General features: G+C 36.6%; 1 protein-coding gene across 3 annotated transcripts in view; it reads left to right on the top strand.

Moving 5' to 3' along the window:
* LOC123870431 (serum response factor homolog) overlaps positions 1-6,038 on the top strand; it is a 315,743-nt gene that overhangs the window by 267,985 nt on the left and 41,720 nt on the right. The window lies entirely within an intron of this gene.

Raw genomic sequence — 6,038 nt, 5'->3', positions numbered from 1 at the left:
GATAAGGGGATGCCCCTTCCAAGTGAGCCCGCTTCCATTCTAGACTGCATCGTCACTTAAGTACCACCAGGTAAGATCAGTCAAGGGCTAGTTTGTAATTGAATTTAAAAGACGTTTTGACAGATTTCCTATAGAAAAAATGTCAAAACCTCAGATTTATTCCTCAGATAAAAGTTATTCGACGGTTGAAAAATCAGCCCTAAACCTTTTTGTTACGATTACTTCTCATAGCAAGACCACGGCGCGTCAAAATGCCCCCCCGAAAATCCCTCAGCTCTTAGAGTATTATTTTTTCCTTACCCCACTCGTCGACTTTATATCGTTACTCCTTTTTGTCAAGTTGGTTTATCATTCTGTCTCATTAAGACGTTATGGGGTAAAAAAGGACATATAAGCCGCTTGGAGGCTATAATTACAACGACTTTTTCTCCAACTGATTTTCATACTCGATTGAAATCTGGTCCACACTTAGGATCGGGGCCTGGAGTTTAATTTTTTACGTGACAGCTCATCACTGGAGTAAGCGAGAAGTGTCAACTTTATGTATGAGAAAAATGAATTTTAAAAGCACCCTCGATGCCCCATAAAAACTGGCTTGTCTATAAAAACGCCAATGGCGAGACATGGCAGTTTTATTAATCATAATTGCTTTTAGTACTAAGTTGCTACTCATATTAATTGCTTTAGTTATCTATGTAGCATCGCGCCGGAACACGAAATCGCTTTTTCAATACGTCGCCTCCTAGTCGGGTTCAACTTCAAACCTAGGAATGCACCTCTAACTTTTCGAAGTTATGTGGGGTTTTTTGACCCGACTGCGGCTAAGCCAAAAGGAAGGGTTATGGTTTTAGCAGTCTATGTATGTATGTCGGTATGTATGTTCGGATCCAGGTTCTGTGTGTACCACCGTAGCGCCTAAACTACTGGGCCAATTTTGAAGAATGAGGTGTCAATCGATTCGTCGTAAAAGTCCGGGTGACATAGGCTACATTTTATACTTATTAAAAATTGACCTAACGGATGTTACCTACATGAAAAAAAGTGGGAGTCTCCAAATTTTGTTTTGCTATTGTATCGAGTGGGATGTCAAATGAAAGAGGAAAAAATTCTGAGTTCATAAATGTAAATGTACTACAACATTAAAATATACCAAGCGACAGAAAAACATTTTTACTATAATATTTCAGCGTTTATTAAGACGTCGCAGTCGGGTTTTAGTTTTCAACTTTATCTTGTTAAATAAAAATAGTGTGATCGCTTTTCCCTTGTATAGTAGTGAACTAGCCATGGGTTGATCATGATACTATTTCGAACTCAATTTTAATTGTGATTTAATTAGATTCAAATAAACTTTTACAAGTAGGTACTTTTGAATCGTCAAATGCATCATGCAGGAATAGCATACCTACCGGGAAGAACCAGTAAGAAACTCGGTGGTTGCTGTTTTTAAAGATTCGATTTACAATAATATGCCATGAATACAAGTAGGCAATTGCAACCCTGCGCAATCTTGTTGAATTGTTTAGGCTACAGTTTAAACATGCAGACAGCCCCATCTAAAATACAATTTGTCCAAAAACCATCAGTGACATATAAATCGCGATTTTAACATTAGAATGCGGGCTAATGCGCAGTGCACCAACCGCACCGGGCCAGCAAAGAAAATCATCAATTGTTCGACCAACCATTACATAAAGGTTGCTACTGACCGAAGTTTTAGGTAACGTACGTAACATTCGCGATGCCTTCGTTACGATGTCTTTTCCGTACTCGAAGGGTGCCTTCGGGAGCCTATTACTAAGCCTCCGCTGTCCGTCTGTCTGGTCGTCTATCTGTCCGTCTGCCCATCCGTCAATCTATTAGCGGGCTGTATCTCATTAACCGTAAAATATAGAGCGTTGAAATTTTCACCAAGTGTGTATTTTTATTGCCACTATAACAACAAATAATAAAAAACCAAGATGTCGAATTTCGAAATGGCTGCCATGCAAATTAAGTGAAAATATTGTCCGCGAGTCCAACTTGCATGTCTAGTGCTTGGTTGCAATCAAACCTGCTGGCAAGAGATGGTGCAAAACAAAAAGAGCGTGTCTAGAAAATACCTATTATTTTTTGAAAACTGAAGCCGAAAAGGCATTCATAGTCCTTCGAATGAGAAACGAGAAAATGTAACTAAGCAACGCTAAAAATGTGTCATTTTAGCAGACGCCCCGCAATGTAACGCAATGTAACGATACAAATGGTCAGTCGTAACCTTTACGTTCAAATGATACAGGTCAGACATCAGCTTTAAACATTATATTTATTTACCCATCCCGAAAATAAATCGAATGCGCATCCAATAAAATTCCCTTTTTGCGCAACCAAACCACCACATTTCGCATCGGGCATACAATAAACAATAGCTAATTGTTGCTTCGGGCAAGAAACACGGGAGTCCCAGGTTCGATTCCAAGGTGATTCGGACCGAAGATAACGTCGGCCGAGCATGAGTTTTATGATTGATGGGCGATATTTCCAAATCGAATTAATACGTGAATCGATTCCTGCAGATAAATAATTTATTTTTGACGGAACGCATGCCTTCTGCAAGTTACCGAGCCGTCTCCGGTCATTTTTGTCGCGAATTTTCGGTCTAGACAAAGGGCCCGGGAGTCTCGAGAACGATATCAGTTATATCATATCATTTATCTTTAATATTTCGTATGCACTTATCATAAAATCATCGGGGCGCTGAAGCATACCGTGTGGTGATAAAAAATCTCGGACGGACACACGGACAAGTCAAAGGAATATAAAATTGATTAAACTTTTTGTAGCGAATTTTTCGAAACTAAATTTTTCATAATGATAATTATTGTAATGTTTGCAAAAAAAACTGCCGAATGTTATCCTGTCACTTTATAAACAACGCAATACGTCAGTGAATTACTTACAGTCCTACTTTACAGTAGAGTAATAAAACTGTATAAAATATTCGTTAGCAACCCTTGATGTATAATTATTTTGAAAAAGGATTTAAAATGAAGTATTGACGAAATAAAAGACGTCTTATTAACAATAGCAATAAATAATTAAGGTTTTGAACTATGTATGTATCTTCATTGAATGGCATTAAAATATTAAAAAATGACTGCACTGTTAAAACTTCACTGACGAATGATGTTTAAAAACGGACAGAAGATTATAATCTTATCATAAAAAACAAGGACGAGCGAAGCGAGCGTTTTTTTTTAATTTGATAGAAAACATGGAAGTACGTCTCTGCCATAGGAGTATTACGTAAGTACAGAACAGACAGGAAATTCACGTCACGGCCAAGGTTTTGTAACTGATAAAATATTATGCAACAAAAACTCCTCACCAAAAATTCACACATATTTGAACATATTGTAACGAGATATGTTTTTGGTCGCATGATTTATACAATAATTCTTATTGTAATACATTGTAATACACGTTTATGTAAAAAAGCAGCGTAACAGCGGGGCAGCACGGCCGCCGGTTATCAGACAATGGTTTCAATACGGGAGCCGACCTTTGCCACGACACGATATCGTATCGCATCATCTCGGCTACCGATCCGACCCTTTGACCTAATAGGGTGACCACGAAATCCGGTTATTGTAATTTTTTGTAGGGTTACTTTCGATTAATATCGAATCAAATTAAAATTATTCTAACAAAAGGCTCAAAACATTAAAAAAATACATGCAGTTGTACTAAAAAGCTAATAAATTATTTGATTAAGTTAAATATTATAATGTTAAAGACGAAATTATGCAACAGATTTAAGTAGTCCTAAGGTCTCCAATCTCCATGTCAAAAGGCACAAATAATTATGAAGCTCGAGGTTTTCATATTTGCGCTTTTAGAAATATATGGATTTAACCCTTATCTTAAACACTGGTTGTCAATTTTTCCAATATAGGTTATCCTGTTGACTTTGTTGTATGAGCAGATTGTACCCCATTGCCTCCATAAAATTATGGAGGCCCTACAAACAGCTCTTGTTATTTCAATGCAAGCCATTGTGTCCTGCTGAGTCCACGTATTCATAAATAACCGGCCGATCTTTCCGTCACCTCGTATATCACAAGCTTTATACGTTTATGCGTTAACTACGATTAAGCTTCGGTTTCCCAGGATAACGCACTGCTAAAGAGAACTGGCCAAGAAACTGCTGCTATTCCTGGCGGTTATCTGTATTGGGTGGAAATTGTCACAAAATCACGACTGCCCAGCTAAAAAGGAACTAAAAAAACTTTTTCGTTTTTTGAAATGGCACTATGCAATCGCCATATTGATTTTTTCAAAAAAAATTACACCCAGTATCGCTCGTGATGATGCAAGAATTCTAATGATACCCCGCACATTCAGATTCATACAGGCGTTTAGAAGTTATGATGGAATAGAAAAACTCACATACATTATATGCTGAAAAAAATTACACTCCTTTTTTGGCCGGTCGTGTTAAAATACTTGTTGCTAAAAATCATTGTTTCTCAAAGTTTTTTTCAATAACTTTCTAAGAAATCTCATACGTAAGTTTAACTCAAAGGATACGCCTTTTTTTTTCGAGCAATCGACACATAGGTAATGGGCGACATATTTGTATGGAAATAAAGAACATTTCATCAAAATGCAATAGTCAAAATAACAAACAGACAGGAAAACTACCCCAAATATTGCTCATAAATAACTTATTATACATTCAATGTGTCACATTAGGGGACGATAAAAGGAAAAGTGTCTGACAAAGGCGAACGCAAAACATTGCTTGGAGATTTTGATGAAACATGCTCTCGTTCACGGGTTTGCTTGAAACATTAAAAGTTTATTTGAAAAAATTACGTCGGTCCGTTGCTCCGTTGCGGTGTGATTGAAGGAAAAACTAACACACCAACGAACCCTTGGCAACCGTCTGTTTGTCCAGGATAATAAGTATTAAGTATCCTACAAGGATATCTACCTAGGATATAGGATAAGATACTATCCCTATGCTTTTATGTAAAATCAGCTTAACAAGATAAAACAAACATTTAAATAAACATTTTGGCAAGTTATATTGTGACAAACAGATACTGCTACTTATTTTAGAAGTAAAGAAACGTAGATAAATTCCTGTTCAGGCCAGGCCGAAACATTAAGCATACAAAGTCAAATACCTACCTCTGTGACTACGAATCATATTATGCAGGTTTTTGTTGATCCATCAAATATCCTTATTCCTTTTGTTACCCTATTCCCTGCCCTAGTATGTTGAAAGGTTTTAGATGAAATGGTAATATTGTGGCACTGGCGTCGATTCTGGTGTCTTTCTCGAAACTAAATACAGAGTATTTGCTCTTTTTCTTTTTGATATTGTTAAAAAAGGACGGAAAATGAATTTTAAATTAAAGACTCCTGGTGCAAACCACAAAACCTACTGGTACCTAAAGTCACGAAATTTGACAGTTTTAAATTAAATTAAGTTTGTCCGCCTTTTTCTTATTACATTGGTAAGAAAAGGATGCGAATACTAATTATAAATTAGTATAATATTAGCATGTAGTAGTAGGATAGGAGAAAATTTAGTCCCCTTCAGAATCGGTACCACTCTCGAAACTCAATATAGTTTTAGACCATCAATTAATTTACGGTCTAAATCTAGTGCTATGCATTTCCATAGATATCACCTTATGTGTTTTAAAATAATAAGCAGACCTTAGATAATACGAAGGAAAAAGACGAAGTTTATCTAAACATAGAACTTTTAATTATTTTCTGATCTTGCAGGATTCTCAAAATTTCGTACATACTACCAAAAATCGTTTTCTACTGCATTTCAAAGGCTCATTTATGATATAAGTTTTTCTCCTATACACGGTCGCAGGCGCCGGCAGATTATGACTATAATATCAATTTTGATAATCCTCTTTTTGCGGCATCGCCCGAGTTTGGAGCCGCCACATAAATATGTCATTATTGACACTGATCAATTAAAGGTCTGGCGATTGATTTGCTAAGACCATTGTATGTTGGCTATAATAACTAAC

This window comes from Maniola jurtina, chromosome 12 (assembly GCF_905333055.1).
Source record: "Maniola jurtina chromosome 12, ilManJurt1.1, whole genome shotgun sequence".
In the NCBI taxonomy this organism is placed as follows: domain Eukaryota; kingdom Metazoa; phylum Arthropoda; class Insecta; order Lepidoptera; family Nymphalidae; genus Maniola; species Maniola jurtina.
The sequence above is the reverse complement of the archived record's forward strand: the minus strand, read 5'-3'. Positions and strand labels throughout refer to the sequence as shown.